The sequence below is a fragment of the Bubalus kerabau genome, chromosome 5 (genome assembly GCF_029407905.1).
Source record: "Bubalus kerabau isolate K-KA32 ecotype Philippines breed swamp buffalo chromosome 5, PCC_UOA_SB_1v2, whole genome shotgun sequence".
NCBI classification, from domain to species: Eukaryota; Metazoa; Chordata; class Mammalia; order Artiodactyla; family Bovidae; genus Bubalus; species Bubalus kerabau.
In genome coordinates, this window is record NC_073628.1 from 70,823,065 (window position 1) to 70,845,348 (window position 22,284).

The 22,284-nt window shown below is 36.1% G+C and overlaps 2 pseudogenes; both read right to left on the reverse strand.

Moving 5' to 3' along the window:
- Positions 1-2,935: 2,935 nt before the first annotated feature.
- On the reverse strand, positions 2,936-4,725 carry LOC129654246 (metalloreductase STEAP2-like; annotated as a pseudogene).
- A 13,205-nt stretch (positions 4,726-17,930) lies between these two features.
- Positions 17,931-18,596, reverse strand: LOC129653916 (poly(A) polymerase type 3-like; annotated as a pseudogene).
- Between the last annotated feature and the right edge of the window lie 3,688 nt (positions 18,597-22,284).

Consider the following 22,284-nt stretch of genomic DNA (forward strand, 5'->3'; position numbering starts at 1 on the left):
AAGTTCCTGACTCATTTTTTAAAGGCAGAATAACACTGACATAGAAACATGAATATTACAGCTTGCATTGCATTCCACAAAAGATATGTTGAAGTCCTAACTCTTGATACCTTTGAAGGTGACCTTATTTGGAATCAGGGTCTTTGTGCATGTAAATGCTGCTGCTGCTGCTAAGTCGCTTTAGTCATGTCCAATTCTGTGTGACCCCATAGTCGGCAGCCCACTAGGCTCCTCTGTCCCTGGGATTCTCCAGGCAAGAACCCTGGAGTGGGTTGCCATTTCCTTCTCCAATGCATGAAAGTGAAAAGTGAAAGTGAAGATGCTCAGTCCTGTCCGACTCTTAGCGACTCCATGGACTGCCGCCCACCAGGCTCCTCCATCTATGGGATTTTCCAGGCAAGGGTACTGGAGTGGGTTGCTATCGCATGTAAATAAATTAGTCTAAACTTATACCAATTAGGGTGGTCCTTAATCCATGGGACTTATCTCCCTATAAGAAGAGAAGACACTGACTCATAAGGAGAGAAGACCACATGACTAGGGAGGCAGAGATGGAAGACTAGTGGAGAGTCACAAACACTTGAGTTGGAAATGTCAATTACTTTATTGTGAATATTAAATACCATTGGTGATGAAATGGCAAAGGTAGGGGAGAAGAGGATGGGAATATATGATACAGAATATCAATACTACATATTATCTGAAAATGGAGAGGTTCAAAAGATGCAAAGCTCGAGTGTTAGAAATAGACCAGTATAATTAGGATGACCATAACTAGAATTTACTGAAAAGTTTACATATGCTTAGCACTGCACAGACAAGCAGAAAATCATTATGACATTCAATGAAACCTCTTTATATTGTACAAAATTAATAAATAATTAGGTAACAAACTAATAAAACCAACAAACAGCTTTGAAAGTTAAAGTGAAAGTTGCTCAGTCGTGTCCGACTCTTTGCAACCCTATGGACTATACAGTTCATGGAATTCTCCAGGCCAGAATACTGGAGTGGGTTGCCTTTCTTTCCCTTCTCCAGGAGAGCTTCCCAACTCAGTGATCAAACCCAGGTTTCCCACATTGCAGATGGATTCTTTACCAGCTGAGCCATCAGGGAAGTCCAAGAATACTGGAGTGGGTAGGATGTCCCTTCCCCAGGGGATCTTCCTGAGCCAGGAATTGAACAAGGGTCTCCTGCATTGCAGAAGGATTCTTTACCAACTCAGCTATCAAAATATATTTCATTTATGATTCTCCCCCAAAAGCTTTAGATTGATTTTTAATATTTGAATACACTCAAAAAATCCTCAATTAATGCATTTTTTCTGTCAAATACAGCTTTGGAAATATGGTGGGTCCATGGAACCACCATATTTCCAAAGCTGTATTTGACAGAAAGAATGCATTAATTGATGCTTGAGTGCATTCAAATATTAAAAATCAATCTAAAGCTTTTTGGAGGAATCATAAATGAAATATATTTTCATACTATCATAAGGTCATTTAACATTTTTTCCCAGTGTTATCATACACATAAAGCTATAAACAGCCACAACATGATAAAAAGTATCCTGTATTTTAGTTTCTACAAATTCTACAGCAAGAGGCAGGAGAGTGGAAGAATGTGTATAGTTGTAGTTACTTATATTTTTGAAGTCTTGTTTCTTCTTGAAAGTGATGCCAAAATATTATAAATTTCTTGAGGCCATTTTATAACAAGGAACTCTTGTATTTACCTATAAAAATCCAGTGTCAGATGTGTAATCTCTTGTACTGAACATCAGAGAGACTAGATGTGCTGTCAGACAATATCTGTGGTGGTGAGGATGAATGGATAAAAGTCTCTTGGGATTTTTTTTTTTTGGTCAGTTATTTCCAAGTTTTTCTTACTTGTATCTGACAGTGTTATAAATCCATTCATCCTGTTAAAGCTTTTGTGGAAAATAACTTGTTAAAACTACCACTCAACTTTGATAAGTAAGTGCTTTTATTAATAATACTTTATAATAGCCTTTTATTTTTAAACATGATGCACTTTGTCAATTTTTAAATAGTAATGACTTTGTGGTCTTGGCTTTATGACTAATTCATCATTTTCATTGAATGGTTATTATGTTTGGGAGGTATAGAGATGCCTATGATATTCTAAGCAATTGATCAAAACTTCTTTAAAGGGAAAGAAAAAACATTCTTTTGATGAAATGCAACATTATAAAATATAGCCACCTTATGGTGACTGGCCTTTTTCATTTCTTTTTTTCTTGTTCACTTCTCTGTTATAAATCTGCAAAGAAATGGATAGGAGCAGCTTTTACTCTAGATAGTTTTGAATTAGCTACATAATTCTTATGCAGAAACATTACTTAAAGAACAATTCTTTTCCCTCCCTAAACATACCAAAATTTCTATTATAAGGCATGTAAAGTTTTACACTATTTTAAATCTTATGTGTGTGTATGTGTGTGTATGTGTGTGTGTGTGTATTCAGTTGCTCAGTCATGTCTGACCCTTTTGCAACCCTAAGGACTGTAGCCAGGCAGGCTTCTCTGTCCAGGAGATTTTACAGGCAAATCCAGAGTTGCCATTTCCTACTCCAGAAGATCTTCACCACCCAGGGATCAAATCCACATCTCTTGTGTCTCCTGCATTGGCAGATGGATTATTTAAACCTTATATTTTACTAACTATACTAATCAAGTATTTTACTGTGTGTGTTAATTGCTCAACGTGTCCAACTCTTTGTGACCCCATGGACTGTAGCCCACAAGGCTCCTCTGTCCATGGAATTCTCCAGGCAAGAACACTGGAATAGGTTGACATTTCCCACTCCGGGGGATCTTCCCGACCCAAGAATTGAACCCGGACCTCCCGCATTGCAGGCAGATTCTTTACCATGTGAGCTACCAGGGAAGCATCAGATGAATATCAAGTACATCTTATGCCTGCTGATAAGCCATGTTGAAAAAGAAGTATCTCTATAACCTTCTCACTGGTAAGCAGAGGCTGTAGGCAACATGAACCAAAGTGGAGTAAAAGCTTAGTTATTCGAGCTGTTCTCTACACTGTAAGCAGGTCTCCAACCAAAGTGGAAAGCTTCTATATTGGTGCCATAATAAAGCTGATAAACAGCTGCCAGATCAGCTGGGTAGACTGGAGATGGCAAAGTAATTGCATCTATGGGCAAAGTTTTATTCACAGTCTCATCAGAAATCTTGTAAAATCACTCTACTGGTTTCTAGCACATGGATGAATCACAGTTAGGACCCAAGAATAAAGGAAGAAAAACATGGCCAGGCTTATGGCTACCACCACTGGCCCTCTCCAGAAGGTAGTCACAGGGGTAAATTTGCAATTGCTTTGATTCCAAATCAACAGGAATGAAATTCAACTGACTGGCAAGTTCAATAACCTTCTGTGGAGATTGAATATTGTTGCTGCATATGTAAACATGCCAGACAGCATCCTTAGGTTGTAATGGAAGCACCCAAGCTGTTGCTCAGTTGCTAAATCATGTCCGACTCTTTACCACCTCACGGATTGCAGCATGCCAGTCTTCCTTGTCCTTCAGTATCTCCTGGAGTTTGCTCAAACTCATATCCATTGAGTCAGTGATGCCATCGAACCATCTCATCCTCTGTAGCCCCCTTCTCCTCTTGCCCTCAATCTTTCACAACATCAGGGTCTTTTCCAATGAGTCGTCTCTTTACATCAGGTGGCTAACTATTGCAGCTTAAGCATCAGTCCTTCCAATGAACATTCAGGGTTGATTTCCTTTAGGATTGACTGGTTTGATTTCCTTGTTGTCCAAGGGAATCTCAAGAGTCTTCTCCAGCACCACAGTTTGAAGCATCAATTCTTTGGCACTGAGCGTTCTTTATGGTCCAACTGTCATATCCATACATGACTACTGGAAACACCACAGCTCTGACTAGATAGACATTTGTGCAAATTGATGTCTTTGTTTTTAATATGCTGTATAGGTTTGTTATAGCTTTTCTTCCAAGGAGCAAGCATCTTTTAATTTCATGGCTGCAGACACTCTCCACAGTGTGGAGAGTCCAAGAAAATAAATTTCTGGAGTCCAAGAAAATAAATTCTGTCACTGTTTCCATTGTTTCCCCTTCTATTCGCCATGAAGTGATAGGACCAGATGCCCAAGCTGAGACAACATTAAATCCTTTCACAATCAAAGAGTCCAGGAATAATGAAGCCAAATATTCCACATTGGATGTTGGGTATTGGTTTATCCTCATGTTATTGTTCACATCAATCAAAATTCACCCACAGCAGATATCTAGGTCCCACAGTAAGGTGTAATGTTCCTATATATAGCAACAACATTATATTTGATATGATTTGATTTGATCAACTTTTTGGTGAGTGGCATCTACCATATGAGGATAAAATTCAGCATAAAATTTAGGATTTCTGCTTCCTATGACTACATCATGATAGCCACACCTAATAAGTCAAATAGTCAGGGGTTTAGCAAAATTTCTACTGCCAATTACACCTATAGTGGCCTTCCTTACATCCTTCTTTTTTCTTTTTTGCCATGCCCTGTGGCATGTGGGATCTTAGTTCCTTGACCAGGGATCAAACAGGTGTTCCCTGCATTGGAAGCATAGAGCCTCAACTGGACCAGCAAAGTGCCTTCCTTGCATCTTTGATACCATTTTTTCCCCTGAGGCCAAAGAGTTTTTCTAAGGCTCTTGTGGTTTCCCATCAGTGTTTCATTCCTTGATACAGACTCTTCCAAGATCACCAGGGATATCTCGAGAATCTGGTTAAAACAAAGATTCTGTTTGAGTGAGTCTGGAGTGAGGCCAAAGAATCAGCATTTCTAATAAGGTGATGCCAATGCTGCTTGTATGCGAGCTCCTCTTTGAACAGCAAGGCTCTCTGTACCCTCTGACTGGCCCTTTTCTATGATGCCCCTTGTCAGTTTCTCCTTTCTCTCTGAGTCACATCAGAGAATTAGATCATGGCATTTCAGAAGCTGTCCATGGCTGAAGATCCCCTCAGAGGATGTGAAAATGTAGAACCAGTAGTTTGGCTCAAGCAGTGGAAGGCAAAGGTTACATTTCTGTGTAGTGATGAAGCAAAAACAAACTTGACAGCAGATGAAATGAGTATTTTATGGACATGCAATGGAAAAGAGAAATATTTAAGTATTAGTAGCTCAGTCATGTCTGACTCATTGCAACCCCATGGACTATAGCCTGCCAGGCTCCTCTGTCCATGGGATTTCCCAAGGAATCTTAGGCAAGATCCTGGAGTGAGTAGTCATCCCCTTCTCCAAGGGATCTTCCCAACTCAGGGACTGAATCCAGGTCTCCTGCATTGCAGGCAGGTTCTTTACTGTCTGAGCCCCCGGGGAAGCCCAGAAATATTTAAGGGAGAGAGATAAAATAAGAGAGAGAAGAAAACAATATTAAAGGAATGGGATGAAGCACAAAGGCAATTTCTGTGGCTGAAAAGCTTGACAAGCCATTCAAGAAATACCTGGGAAGTCCCATCCCTGGAAGTTATGCTCTGTAACTGTGTTCTCCTCTCTTGCTGCTGTGGTCATCAGCTTTCAAAAACAGTCCATTGTGAATATTTTTATATTTCTTTAAGGCCCAGGCTTTCTGACCCAAGAGCACTGGCAAGCTTGATTAAAGGATGATTGTTCAGAAGCTCTATATTGTATATTGTTCCAAAGAGACTATGGGGATTAGACTCATATTACCTGGAGACATTTGCTCATATTCTAGGACACTAAAAATCTAGGTACCTTCCTAATACTCTCCCTAGAAAATATTTATTTTATTTTGTGTTTTTTTTTTGTTTGTTTGTTTGTTTTTGAAATTCAAAGTAAAGGAATTTCTTTCAACCAGGGGGAGGTTGGGCCTCATAGACTGTCTTCTACAAGTTCTAAATCACACAACATTAAGATTCTTACAGATTTCCCTGGTGGCTCGGTGGTAAAGAATCCATATGCCAACGCAGGAGACATGGGTTTGATCCCTGGATTGGGTTGGGAAGATCCTACCTGCCTCAGAACAACTAAGCCGATGAGCCATAACTGGTAAGCCTGTGATTTACAGCCCGGGACCCACAACTACTGAGACCACACACCTAGAGCCATGCTCCCCAACAAGAGAAGACACTGCAATGAGAAGCCCATGCACAGCAACTAGAGAGAAGGTCCCACTTGCTGAAAATAGAGAAAAACCCACCCAGCAATGAAGACCCTGCACATCCAAAAATAAATATATAAAAATTTAAGGAAAAAGATTCTTTTTTTTTTAATTTTATTTTATTTTTAAACTTTACAAATTGTATTAGTTTTGCCAAATATCAAAGATTCTTGAGCTGCAGGAACTAGCGAACATTTGGCTGACACTGTACCCCTCCATTGGCATCAGGGCTCCAGAAAATAGCACTGAGATTCCCTATGAGAATTAAACTTTTCTAGACCAGAGATTACATGGTTTATGTCAACACACACACATAAAAATTTCAGGCAAACACTTATCAGCCACCTGCACAAAGAAGTTCTATGCCAGTTCCTCAGTCTGTAGTGCCTGTATCACTGTTTCCTGGACTCTGACCCTCTAGGTCCCATCACCTAGACTTTGCTTCACTCTTCTGACCCAGGTCCACTGTGACCCCCAGCATTAAGTGCCCTGTTCTTCACTATGACCAACACAATCCTGTGGTTATGAATATCAATTCTTTGCAGTCTGCTTCTAAACCCTGATTTTAGTCAAATCTCCAAGACCTGAATGTGTTAGGTACATCTCTGAAAGACATACTCTTTAGTAACTTAGAAGCATTTGATCTCAGAAAATGCAAAGATTAGGTGAAATTCATTTTAAGAACTGTTGAAGCTGCCCAAAACATATTTCAAGTATATTTGCTTTCATAAGACTAGTCAAACTCTAAATGGATTATATTTCACTTATTACAAGTATTTATTCATAGGACAAATATGACTAGCGATTTCATTGCAATTATTTTAAGCTTATCTTATGCACATAATGTTCTGAAATGTGTATTTATATACTGTAGTAATAAAGAACACAATATAATATATACTACATATCTCAGGGAAAGCTATGCCTGTGAATAGGCTGATTATCCTATTCTTGTGACTGAATTTGACTCCTAAAACACTCTATGATTAGTTATCTATTTCTCATTAAGTGAAAACAGAAGACTAAACTTGGATCTAAAATGGAAAATACAACCCATAGGCTGAAATTTTATTATAACAGATGTAAGAAGCCTTAGTTTAAATCAGTAATATGCTAACAAGCATTTTAGGATAAATAACTAGGTATCAGTAATGGGGTATAAACATGAATTAGATACAAAAGTAAAAATGAAAAGAAATACACAATTTGTGGAAAAGATAAACCTGAAAATGACTACTATCTTATATGATTTATATTACCATTAAATTTAATGAGAAGTGATACTTGCTGTGAAATGGATGAGCTAGAAAATTCCACTTTGCCTGAAATTCACTATGGGCAAAACCTGATAACCCATATTCTTCTCCAGATAAACTTGTGTTTATTCAAGCTGTACCTTTTCTCCAAATTCAAATCCTTTTTGGCTGTACTAAATGTTCTTATATCTTTTTAGGTTGAATTAAGTCTTCTTAATTTTTCCAAAAAAATCTTTTCAAGCATCAGGTATATCAAGGTATAGTAATTTTGTAATATATTTTAGTTAAAAATCTGTCTTTTTCACGGATAAAAATTGGGTAATATTAGAGCATTACATATCATGCATGTTCTATCTCCATTATTTAGCACAGTATTAGGGTTTTTCACACTGTTCTCAGAATAATTTCAAATCTTCAGAAACGAGAAATCAATAGATTCACCACAGTTCAGTTCAGTCGCTCAGTCATGACCGACTCTTTGCGACCCCATGAATTGCAGCACACCAGGCCTCCCTGTCCATCACCAACTCCCAGAGTTCACTCAAACTCATGTCCATCAAGTGGGTGATGCCATCCAGCCATCTCATCCTCTGTCGTCCCCTTCTCCTCCTGCCCCCAACCCCTCCCAGCATCACAGTCTTTTCCAATGAGTCAATTCTTCGCACGAGGTGGCCAAAGTACTGGAGTTTCAGCTTTAGCATCATTCCTTCCAAAGAAATCCCAGGGCTGATCTCCTTCAGAATGGACTGGGTGGATCTCCTTGCAGTCCAAGGGACTCTCAAGAGTCTTCTCCAACACCACAGTTCAAAAGCATCAATTCTTCGGTGCTCAGCCTTCTTCACAGTCCAACTGTCACATCCATACATGACCACAGGAAAAACCATAGCCTTGACTAGACGGACCTTTGTTGGCAAAGTAATGCCTCTGCTTTTGAATATGCTATCTAGGTTGGTCATAACTTTCCTTCCAAGGAGTAAGCGTGTTTTAATTTCATGGCTGCAATCACCATCTGCTGTGATTTTGGAGCCCAAAAAAATAAAGTCTGACACTGTTTCCACTGTTTCCTCATCTATTTCCCATGAACTGATGGGACCAGATGCCATGATCTTCGTTTTCTGAATGTTGAGCTTTAAGCCAACTTTTTCACTCTCCTCTTTCACTTTCATCAAGAGGCTTTTGAGTTCCTCTTCACTTTCTGCCATAAGGGTGGAGTCATTTGCATATCTGAGATTATTGATACTTCTCCCAGCAATCTTGATTCCAGCTTGTGCTTCTTCCAGCCCGGCGTTTTTCATGATGTACTCTGCATATAAGTTAAATAAGCAGGGTGAAAATATACAGCCTTGATGTACTCGTTTTCCTATTCGGAATCTGTCTGTTGTTCCAACAACCAGTCTGTTGTTGCATGTCCAGTTCTAACTGTTGCTTCCTGACCTTCATATAATCTCCTTAAAATTTCTTGCAGTTATTGTCCCAAGAAATTATATTAGTGCAAAATCTACAGCACAGCACCGATTCTTGATTGTTTGAAGAAAAATTATATTCAATGTTAAAACTGATAAATGTTTTAAAAATACTACAAATGGTTAGAAATGGTCTATGTCAAAAACTTTATAAAGATTTCCCTTGGGTTTTTCACAAAAAAATTACCAAATTAATACTATATGATTAGACAAAAGTAGAAAAACCACTTCCTAAGTTAAGTAAGTTTATACTATTAAATCTAAGAAAAATTAGAAGAAATTGTTATCTTAAAAGTATTTTTCTTATAACTAAGTCTCTATAATAAAAGATTACAGTTATCACATGAATTTTTTTTAATTTTTTATTTTATTTTTTAACTTTACAATATTGTATTGGTTTTGCCATATATCAACATGAACCCGCCACAGGTATACACATGTTCCCCATCCTGAACCCTCCTCCGTTCTCCCTCCCCATACCATCCCTCTGGGTCATCTCAGTGCACCAGCCCCAAGCATCCAGTATCATGCATTGAACCTGGACTGGCGACTTGTTTCATTTAAGGAATAAATGTAGGCATGCATTTTTTTTCTAAAATATCTAATGTAATTTATATCAATTTTTCTCTTTTTTATCTCTATCTAAATTTTATCCTAAGTTGCTATGACATTGTGAAAGTTACACTTGCTTATTTAAATATTAATATGGTTTTTGTTGTTAATAAATTATTATCATTCTTATAATTCTAATAATCTCATGACCCTAATGCAAAACTATTAAGTTCATAATAATTTTAACTTAGCCTATGTATTTATTGGTGTTTTACTTTCAAAATAAATCCTTTATTTCTCTTTATCCTATATTTGCATGTAAAATGCTTAAATTATATGTCAAACTTTTGTAATTTATACCTGTAAATTTGAAGCATAATGCACATGTATGAACACATCAGATTAAGGAATGCAGTGCAAATGTACTGCTTTGATCAAGTAAGATTATATTATATGTTAATTTCATATTGTTACATATTATTTATGATATTTACTTATTGACAGGGCATCAAAAATAAGCTTCAGTATTCTCTAAAAACATACTGGAAGATAATAAAGCATTTTCCATTACATTCCAAATTTATCATACTATAATATTTTAAAAGAGGTCCTGATTAAATGTCTTATGTTAGATTGTTCAAGTATTACAGCAAAAGATATAACTCTAGTTTGTCAGGGAGCTTCTTACTTTCAAGAGTCAAGCATGTTTATAATTGAATTCTTCTTGAATTTGAAAATAAAATGTCAATAAATGCCTTAACATTAGCCTTAATATAGGCTAAGTTAAAGTCATTATTGAATTAAGTTTTGCATTAGAATCATGAGATTATTAGAATTATAAGAATGATAATACATAAATAGAATTATATGAATGATAATACATAAATAGAATTATATGAATGATAATGTGCCAAGAATGTTCAAACTATGCAACAATTGCTCACATTTCACAAGCTAGCAAACCAATGCTCAAATTCTCCAAGCTAGGCTTCAACAGTACATGAACTGAGAGCTTCCAGATGTTCAAGCTGGATTTAGAAAAGGCAGAGGAACCAGAGATTAAATTGCCAACATCTATTGGGTCATGAAAACTGAAGAAAATTCCAGAAAAACCTCTACTTCTGCTTTATTGACTACACTAAAGCCTTTGACTGTGTGGATCACAACAAACCATGGAAAATTCTTTAGGAGATGGGAATACCAGACCACCTCACGTGCCTCCAGGAAACCTGTATGCAGGTCAAGAAGCAACAATTTGAACTGGACATGGAACAGCAGACTGGTGCCAAATTAGGAAATCAGTATGTCAAGGCTGTATATTGTCACCCTGCATATTTAACTTATATTCAGAGTACATCATGTGAAGTGCCAGGCTGGATGAAGTGCAAGCTGGAATCAAGACTTCCAGGAGATATATCGATAACCTCAGATATGAAGATGATACCACCCATATGGCAGAAAGTGAAGAGGAACTAAAGACCTTCTTGATGAAAGTGAAAGAGGAGAGAGAAAAAGCTGGCTTAAAACTAAACTTTCAAAAAACAAAGATCATGGCATCCAGTCCCATCACTTCATGGCAAATAGATGGGGAAACAATGGAAACAGTGACAGACTTTCTTTTCTTGGGCTCCAAAATCACTGCAGATGGTGAGTGCAGTCATGAAATTAAAAGTCGCTTGCTGCTTGGAAGAAAAGCTATGACAAAACTAGACAGCATATTAAAAAGCAGAGATGTTACTTTGCCAAGAAATTTCTATATAATCAGTGCTACAGTTTTTCCAGTAGTCATGTATGGATGTGAGAGTTGGACTATGAAGAACACTGAGCACCTAAGAACTGATGTTTTTGAACTGTGGTGTTGGATAAGATTCTAGAGAGCCCCTTGGACTGCAAGGAGATCAAATCAGTCAATCCTAAAGGAGATCAGTCCTGGGTGTTTATTGGAAGGACTGATGTTGAAGCTGAAGCTCCAATACTTTGGCCACCTGATGTGAAGAGCTGACTCACTGAAAAAGATCCTGATGCTGTGGAAGACTGAAGGCAGGAGGGGAAGAGGATGACAAAGGATGAGATGGTTGGATGGTATCACCGACTCAATGGACATGAATTTGAGCAAGGTCCAGGAGTTGGTGATGGACAAGGAAGCCTGGAGTGTTGCAGTCCATGGAGTTGAAAAGAGCTGGACACAACTGAGTGACTAAACAAAGAATGATAATGAGAATTCATGGGAAAAACTAGAAAAAGCTAGGAACAAAACCAAGAACTAGAAAACAAACTATGGAAGAAAAAATTCCCTTCTATACATAGTATAAACATCCCTGAAGGATGGAATTTATCTTCCCTATATTCTAGTTGAATTATAAATAAAATTAGTATCACAATATTTACAGTAGCTTCAACTAGATTCATTACTTTTTTGTTTACATTACATGAGCATTCTCTGTATGCTCTGTATATTTAAAGCTGCATATATCTGTACATATGACAGAACCCAATTTATGTGTTTAGTTCCTCAGCTGTGTTTTGCATCATAATTACAAATAAGGTTTAATATTTAGCAAATTTGCTTAATACATGTAAAAACAAAAATTCCCTAAAGCCACACTACTATATAGCAATTAAATTTCTGAATGTTAGCATTTATTTTGAAAATTTCTTTTAAAGGCAGCTTTAACAAATTTAAAATTCACTGAATTATTTGATGCATATGTTCTTACTTAGTGAAAGCATCATATTAGTAACAGAAACATGTAGAAATTATCAATAATCATTTATGAGAAAGATCCATCTTGTCAGCTCATATTATTTTATATATTGTTTTGTTGGTAATGAGTGTGAAAGTAGGAATTAAATGACTTAATTAAAATAAATTTTAAAATCCAACTTTAATGTAAAATCTGCCTATTTGAACTTAGAAAATGTTTGTTCTATGATAAAGTTTTTCTCATATGGATACAGCATTGCCATTGTAATTCTGGTCTTGACATTAATCTAAGACTTAGACTTCATTCTCTACTCCTTTCAAACACTCATCTGGTTTCTGTTTAGTGTTCAATAAAAATGAATGAGGTAACAGAAATCACTTGCTCAGGTCGAAACTTCTTAATTTTCTACTTGGAAAATCTTTGCACAAATCTTAAAGTACTATTGGAAGAAATTAATGTTGTTCATGTCAGCTAATTTATGTATAAAGTAACTAGTTTGGGAATTATCCGTTATATAATGGTCTATCACTGTATCTCCTGGTCAATGTTCCCCAATTTCAGTACATTTGGGTTCCTCATCTTGGAACAAATGGGTTCCAGATATAAGATTGCTATGAAATAAGGCATACAGTTTGAATCTTCATTTTATGTGTCTACAAGATCGACATCTATTGATGACTTCTGCCTGTCCCTAGTGCTCTCTTCCCTTGGCCGATGGCATGAAATGACTCTGATGCTCGTGCTAACTCGGCGATAGTCTTTACTGGTCCCTGTTCTTCAATCCAAGCCAAGAATTGTTTCTGTTCAGGTTTTTACTCTCTTTTTCAAGTCATTATTATCCCATTCTTGAATTACTGCAAATATTTCAGGAGAATTTTCCTTGTCTCTGGCATTTTCCCTCTCTGAAATCATATTCTTTTAGCAACTTTGTTTGTTACTGTGTGTATACCTTAACTTAGCACTTATGACACAGAACTGCCACTGCCAATTCCGTTGTCTTGTTATACATCTAGACAGTAAATTCATTAAAAATGGTATTATCTTCTTCAACACTGTATTACTAGCTCATTGTAAAATGTGTAAAACATATGATAAGCAAAATACAATTTTCAGTAAACAACCTCCCTTGATCTGCTATTTAGATTGTCATCTTGTGTTTTTCAGTGCTTTTTCTATCACATTTATCAGAACACCATAATTATCCAATGGTTCCACTGATTAATCAACCACACACCATTAGCAAACATGGGCCATAGATTTTTGTACCTATCATCATAATGAACTTGTTCTCACAGAAACTGTTAATGCTGTAATGTTACTATTAACTAACAATTTCTTCTATTATTTATTGTTAATATGCAGAAAGTAGAATAAATGGAAATTCAACAAACATTGAGGTAGTGCACATATTGTGTTTTATTTCCTTCTAGGCTCCTGGTCACAAAAAGATCGTCATTAATTAAATAACTAATTCAATACATACTTTTGAAATCATTCTATGGGATAAGAATTTTAATGAGTTGAAGCTAAAAAAGTGGGTAAAGTCGTTCCTGAATCCGCATTAAAATTAGATTACAGTTAGAATATGTGGATATAGTTCGAATAATTAAAAAAAATACATCTTAGAAACAGGAAAGAACAGGATGCTTTGGAGAGCATAAAATAAGACAAACTAGTCTAGAAGATAAGAGGGAAGTAGAAAATTGTGAAACTGAGGAGGTCAGTGAAAAATGAAGACTATCATTTAAGGAAGCAATATCAGGAGCTTAGAAACCTGAATGAATAACTAGGTAAAATGAAATTACAGACTGATGGGATAAGAGAAAAGCATCATTGGAGTGGCAGGCACTAAAGCAAAGTCTTTCATTTGGGACAGGTGGTGTTTTGAGATGCTTGTGAAATACCCAAGTGGTTAGTTCTAAGAAATAGTCAACACTAAGGACGTGAGGCCAAAGAATTAGATGTGGACCTCAGACATGTACGTGTGAGACTGTAGTATGAGAAGATTATAGGCTACACAGGAGTACGTGCCATCATCTGTGGCAGGTTTAAAGACTGAAAATTTTAAGACCTTGGCTGTGGCTCTGATATTCCCCCAACATTAACCAAAAAGCAAAGGAGAAGCCTGTAAAGGAATCTGACATGAGCCAGAGACAGAAAGCCAAGTGAATAAAATGTCACAGAACCAAAGAATATATTGAGGAAGAGGTCAACAAGTCTAATACTCTGGGTGTCAATATGTATGAAAAAAAAAATTTCCACTGGATCCATTGGCACATAGTTTATGAAACTCATTTTGCTCAAACAAAAAGAATAAAAACAGAATGTTAGAAGTTGATTAGAAAGAGTTTAGGGAGGGAGGAAAAAAGTAAATGTAAATATTTTTTTGAAGATATGGCTGTGAAAAAAGAATGGGAGAGACTAGAGCCCATGGGGATGCTGAGGAAAGTACCAATAAAGGGAAACAGGTGGAACAGAATTAAAAAAGAAAATAACTGAAAATTTAGATCTCTTAAAAGAGACTGGAATAAGAGTTACACTGACATCAGTAGAAAAGAATATTATTCCACCACAAGCAATAAGAAGTAGGAAAGAATAACTTCAACTACTGTAGGTTTGCATATTCAATGGGAGAAAATTGAAAACAAAAGAAAAAATATTTCTAGAATTTTCTATGAAAATATGGCAGCTTAAATATTGGCTATGTTTTGGAAGAGAAAGCAGGAGATAATAGATAAGCAAAATGAGAGAAGACGGTCAGAATGTGTGGAGATTATAGGTGTTACTACAGAGTAAATTTACAGAAGTTGTGAACATTTCTTAAATAGCACTGTTCAATGATGACAGTAGTTTTTAGGTGAACTAATAATTGCTATTGTACTTTAAATTCTAAGCTGGTTATTTTCTTTTATTCCTCTAAATTCAAAAATAATACTTGTCTTTTCATCATTGCTAATTACTCATGACCTTGAATTTTTAACTTTTTTGTTGCAATCTATTTTACATACGGTAAATGTGTACCTATATTGATTTCCACTGTGATGACTTTCAACATATTCATCAACTGTGTACACCATACCATTATCAAAATACAGAAAATTACTGTTGGCTTAGAAAGACCCTTCATGGAACTTCTTTTTCTCCTCCACATGAGATTTCTACTGTGAGCATTTCAAAACAGATTGGCTTGATGGAGCTCCAGTGTTTCATAAAAATGCAATCTTGCATTGTGTACTCATTTATATTTGCTTCTTCCACTCCTTATAATGATTATGACATTCATTCACATTGCTTTCATTGGTCATTAGTTTTTTTTTTTTTTTTTTAATATTCCTACATGGTATTACATTGCAGCATGATGCCATAATTTGTTTATCCATTATTCTTTAGTTGACATTAGCATAGTTCCCAATTACTAGCTATTACATGCAAATATCCTTGTATCTGCTTTTGGATTTCTGCTTCTATTTTTCTTGTCTGAGTACTTAGGAGTGGAATTGTTATGTCATAAAGTTATTATAATTTATTAAAGAAGCAGCTGCCAAAGTTACTTTCCAAAGCGACTGTACTATTTTAAGCTCCTTTTAGCAATGTATGGAGAATTTCTGCTGTTCCACATCCTTATCAAAAATGTTTGTTGTCACTATTTATACCATTTTGTTTTTGAATTTTTGTCTTTCTTCTATTATTGGTTTATAGGCTATCTGAATAATTCATTTATTTTGGAAGGAAGTTCTTGTATATGTAATAATAGTAGTAGCAATAACTATTATTATTATACTTTTAAGGCTTCCATAACAAAATAGCACAATCTGGGTGGCTTAAACAACAGAAATTTATTTCTCACAATTCTGGAGGTTAGATGTTCAACATCAATGGGTCAGCAGATTTGGTTTCTCCTTAGACCATTTCCCTTTCCCTGAAAGACTGCCACAGTATTATTGTGTTCTCATGTCACCTTTTCTCTGAGTACATATAACCCTGGTCTCTCTCTCTCTTTCTTCTTATGAACATATCAGTCATATTGAATTAGGGCCCCATGCTTATATTCTTCTTTAACCTTTATTAACTCCTTAAAAGCCCCATCTCTGAATACAGTCATATTGGAGAACCATATGAATTTTGGCTTCAACATATGAATTTTGGAAAGACAAGTATATATAAACACATTATTTTATATAAATATAAAGTATTTCCCCATCCTGTTCTGCCATTATTTTGTGAAACATATCTTTTGATGGGCAGATTTTAACTTTGAAGGAACCATCTTATGCTTTTCTAAAAATGTTACACTTTCTGGGTCCAATTTAAGAAATACTTGCTCACTCAAAATCTGAGAAAATATGTACCTACATTTTCTTCTAGAAACTTTTTAATACTTGTGTTTATATTTATCTTAATGATTCATCTCAAATTAATTTTTGATGTATGGTGTGAGATAAATGACAAGTTTCAACGTTTTAAAGTGTTTATAAGTTGTCCCAGCCATTTGTTTCAAAGATTTTCCATTTTCTTTGGAACATATTTGACATGATTTAAAAAAAATTTTTTTTTCCTAGTTTATCTAACATTTATCTCTAGGATTTTTTTTTATTTTAATTGAAGGCTAATTACTTTACAATATTGTATTGGTTTTGCCATACATCAACATGAATCCACCACGGGTGTACATGTGTTCCTCATCCTGAAGCCCCCTCCCACCTCCCTCCCCATACCATCCCTCTGGGTCATCCCAGTGGACTAGCCCCAAGCTTCCTGTATCCTGCATCAAACCTGGACTGGCGATTCATTTCTTACATGATATTATACGTTTCAATGCCATTCTCCCAAATCATCCCCCACCACCTCTCCCACAGAATCCAAAAGACTGTTCTATACATCTGTGTCTCTTTTGCTGTCTCTCATACAGGGTTATCGTTACCATCTTTCTAAATTACATATTATATGCATTAGTATACTGCATTGGTGTTTTTCTTTTTGGCTAACTTCACTCTGTATAACCGGCTCCAGTTTCATCCACCTCATTAGAACTGATTCAAATATATTCTTTTTAATGGCTGAGTAATACTCCATTGTGTATATGTACCACAGCTTTCTTATCCATTCATCTGCTGATGGACATCTAGGTTGCTTCCATGTCCTGGCTATTATAAACAGTGCTGCAATGAACATTGGGGTACATGTGTCTCTTTCAATTAAAAATATTTTTGACCATTTAAGTGTGTGAGGAAAGTATTAGTCGCTGGACTGTATAGCCCACCAGGCTCCTCTGTTCATGGAATTCTCCAGGGAAGAATACTGGAGTGGGCTGCTATTTCTTCCTCCAGGGGATTTCCCAACCCAGGGATCGAGCTCTGGTCTCCAAATATCTTTGTACCTTTCTATCCTCAGGCCCATGCCACACTCTTTTGGTTAATGTGGAAATAGAGTCAGTTCCATTCAGTCTCTCAGTCGTGTCCCACTCTTGGCGACCCCGTGGACTGCAGTACTCCAGGCCTCCCTGTCCATCACCAACTCATGGAGTTTACTCAAACTCATGTCCATTGAGTCAGTGATGCCATCCAACTATCTCATCCTCTGTCATCCCCTTCTCCTCCTGCCTTCAATCTTTCCATAACTCAAAGTAAATTAGTATATGTCTTTTTAATTGGTTTTTCTTTTTAATGATCACTTGGCTATCCATATTTTTTAAAGTGAGATATTTTATTGTCATTTATTTTAAAATCAATTTTAATATAATCTAAACACATACCATTTAGAAAACCCTGAGGAATCAATGTACAAAAGTTGATGCTATTATATTTGGATAAAGTTGGCAAGTTCTGTTACTTACTTTTAGTCCAGGAAATAGCGTCAAGGAAACCTAATATATTGGAATAGATGTGTGAAGTTTGGCCCCCTGTTAACCTGAAGTTGTCAATAATTAGAAACAGATGTGAAATTTCATTGGTTCCCCTAGAACCATTTAGACTGCTTACACATATTCTATCTATTAATACTTTTTAAGCAGACTATCTCTCCTAGGTCCAAATATTCTGGAATAGTCTGCAGTACTAATATTGCAAAAAAAAAAAAAAAAATCAATCCCTAAGCCATCAAAACACAGTTTGATAACTGGCACAAATGCTTCAACAGCTCCTAAATCTTTCACTTTTTCCTGTAAATTCAATTTATAGAATGAGGTGAAAAAGTCACTTCAACCAATATATCTTGGTGCAACACACATCAGTATTGGCACCTTTTGTAGGCATTCCTAATTGGCAAGATCCAAGCATAAACATTTTTCCTTCAACATTTTCAATTACAGATTGTGGAAGATTCTTGCTTTCGCCAATTTCTTGTATCCACTCTTTCATTAGGCTAAATTTCCCAAAGTCTGAGTCTTGCATTGCAGTTCCTCTTACTCTTCAGAAACCACAAAGGGCTTCGGAATCTCAATTAGTTTGTTTTAAGTCAGTCTCCTTTTGGGTCTGCTAAACAGATAGCATGGCTCAGGTGGTAAAGCGTCTGCCTTTGATACAGGGACCCAGGTTCGATTCCTGGGTGGGGAAGATCTCCTGGAAAAGGAAATGGCAACCCACTCCAGTACTCTCGCCTGGAAAATCCCATGCACGGAGGAGCCTGATGGGCTACAGTCCATGGGGTCGCAAAGAGTTGGACACGACTGAGTGACTTCCCCTCCCTTAAACAGATAGCATAGGATGCTATAATGCTCGTGTGGTTGCTGCATTTGTTGTGATCCCTGAGTTGTTAATAGAAAGAACATCACCTCCTGCACAGGGACCACATAGTCACTTCCCCAGGACAACAGTTGTCACCAAGGACCTGAGATAGAGGGAAGGAGGAGTCCTGCCTCTGCCCTGAGTCCAACTGCCTAAATAAAAGATACATATTTAAGTGTATCTTGTCAATTTCTGCCAAAAGACTGCTAGAATTTGGAGGCAAATATTTTGGAAAGAAAGGACATCTTACCAGTTTGAGTCTTCTTATTTATGAAGATTTATTCATCTTTTCATTTGTCTTTTTTTTTTCTTTCCTTTTTTCCATTTTTCCATTTTTGAGAAGTTTTAAATAAAGAATTTATACAACTTTTGACAAATTTCAATTTAAACCCAAGTATTCTATTTCCTTATTTTGCTTTAAATTGGAAATGCTACTTTATAATTATTGTAAAACAAAAATTGTAGTTATACAAAAATAAATTAGATTGTATATTGACCTCATATGCAAAAACTCTAATACAATAATTTGGGTATTGTAGGTTCTTTTTTAAAATTTTAACAGAATTTTCTATTATCCTACCACTGCAAATATAAATACTTTTACTTTCAAATTGTTATCAAATTATTTATTTTTTCATTATATAAAGTCTCCAGTCTGAAGAAGTAGTATCTCATTCTCAGGTTTAAGTTGAAAATACAGAGACCCTGAAAATTAAAAACTATCTTATGTGAGGCTTCTTTCCTTAGTTACTAATTATCTGATTGAGAGATTCACTTCTAATTTTTATTTTTTATCTTAAATGTGTGCTGAATTCTGTTAAAGACTTTTTATTCAAATATTGAGATGTATTATTTTCTTCATTCTGTTAATATAGTGAATTATATTAATTGACATTTAATATGAGACAAACCTTTTCTTCTTTTGTAAAAATTAATTTATTGAAGCATAGCTCACATATATACGTTATCCATCTTATGGGTACAAATCAATGACATTTCAGTAAGTTTATCAAGTTATGCAATAATTATAATAAACTTTAAAACATTTCATCATTTTAATAGGATTCTTCCTATATATTTTCTGTTAAACCTCTGCCCATTCTCAGACAATTACTAATCTGCTCTATAGACTTGCATTTCCTTAACATTTCATATAAAAAACAATACAATATACAGTCACTTATGTCAGACTATGTTATTTTGAACTGAGCATAATATTTTGAGGTTCAGCCACATCATAGCATGTATCTGTAGTAATTCCTTTTTATTGATCTGTACTATTCCATTCTACGGATATATCATATTTTGTCCATCTAGTCACTAGGTGAAAATCATTTACATGGTTTCCAATTTTTATTATTAATATGATGAATAATCTTGCAAAAACCATCCACCTGTAAGTATCTATATGGAAATATATACCATTTCTCTTGAACAGACAACCACTAATGGGGTTGAATTGCTAGGTCATAAATTTAATACATATATATATAATATATATATATATATGCTGCTAAGTCGCTTCAGTCGTATCCGACTCTGTGTGACACCAGAGACGGCAGCCCACCAGGCTCCCCCGTCCCTGGGATTCTCCAGGCAAGAACACTGGAGTGGGTTGCCATTTCCTTCTCCAATGCATGAAAGTGAAAAGTGAAAGTGAAGTCGCTCAGTCGTGCCCGACTCCCAGCGACCCCATGGACTGCAGCCCACCAGGCTCCTCCGTGCATGGGATTTTCCAGGCAAGAGTACTGGAGTGGGGTGCCATTGCCTTCTCCAATATCTATATCTATCTATCTATCTATCTATCTATCTATATATATATATATGCTTAATATTCTAAGAAATTTCCAAAATGTTTTCCAAAGTGCATTATTTTATGTTACCACCAGCAATGCCTGAGCATTCTCCTTTCTTCACATACTCCTCAACATTTGTAGCTGTCTTTTCATTCTTTTTTTAATGAACTGCTGGAGAGAATTTGATAACAGTTTGTTTAGAATTTGAATTATAATTTCATAAAATATAGTGTAATTTTCTATTTTCAGTAATATTATTAAGATTTTCACTTCCATGATTTGTTCACTTTGTAAAATTAATATAAAACTGTTCTTTTACCCTCTATTGTCTAAAGATTCTGTGAGAGAAGCATATACTTATGATACTCATGGAGACAGTTTTCTATAGTGACAGTCTGTTGTTTCTTTTTCTTTTTCTTTTCGTAGCTATAGAACTACTCAGATTTTATATTATTCCTGAGGAATATTTGGTCATTTTTCTCTTTAAAGGAATTATTCCTTTTTGTTTAAGATGCTCAGTTTATTGTCATGCAACATTTTATGAAAGTCTCTGATATTTATTTTATTGTGTGATATTCAGGATATCTTATCTTTCATATATGATACTGAAAATTTATATTTCCCCACTCTTTTCTTTGAGTAGTCTCGCTGTGGTTGTTCAGTTGCTAAGTTGTGTCTATTTGCGACCCCATGAACTGCAGGTGAACTGCCTCATACTAGGCTTCCCTGTCCTTCATATCTCCCTGAGTTTGCTCAAACTCATGTCCATTGAGTCATTCAACCATGTTATTCTCTGTCGCCCCCTTCTGCTCCTGCCCTCAATCTTTCCCAACATCAGGGTCTTTCAGAATAAGTCCACTCTTTGCATCGGGTGGCCAAAGTATTGGAGCTTCAGTTTCAGTCCTTCCAATGAATATTCAGGGTTGATTTCATTTAGGATTGATTGGTTTGATCTTGCGGTCCAAGGGACTCTCAAGAGTCTTCTTTAGAAAAACAATTCCAAAGCATCAATTCTTTGGTGTTCAGCCTTTATGGTATAACTCTCACCTCCATACATGACTCCTGAAAAAAACCACAGCTATGACTATTCAGACCTTTGTTGGCAAAGTGATGTCTGCCACTGTTTCCATTGTTTCCCCATCTATTTGCCATGAAGTGATGGGACTGGATGCCATGATCTTAGTTTTTTTGAATGTTGAGTTTTAAGCCAGCTTTTTCACTGTCTTCTTTCACCATCATCATGAAGCTTTTAGTTCCTCTTCGCTTTCTGCCATTAGTTTGAGATCATCTGTGTATCTGAGGTTCTTGATATTTCTTCTGGCAATCTTGATTCCAGCTTGTGCTTCATCCAGCTCCACATTTTGTGTGGTGTACTCTGCATATAAGTTAAATAAAGAGGGTGACAATATACAGCCTTGATGTAATCCTTTCCCAATTTGGAACCAGTCAGTTGTTCCCTCTCTGGTTCTAACTGTTGTTTCTTGACCTACAAACAAGTTTCTCAGGGGGCAGGTTAGGTGGCCTGGTATTCCCATTTCTTGAAGAATTTCCCACATTTTATTGAGATTCACATAGTCAAAGGCTTTAGTGTAGTCAATGACGCAGAAGT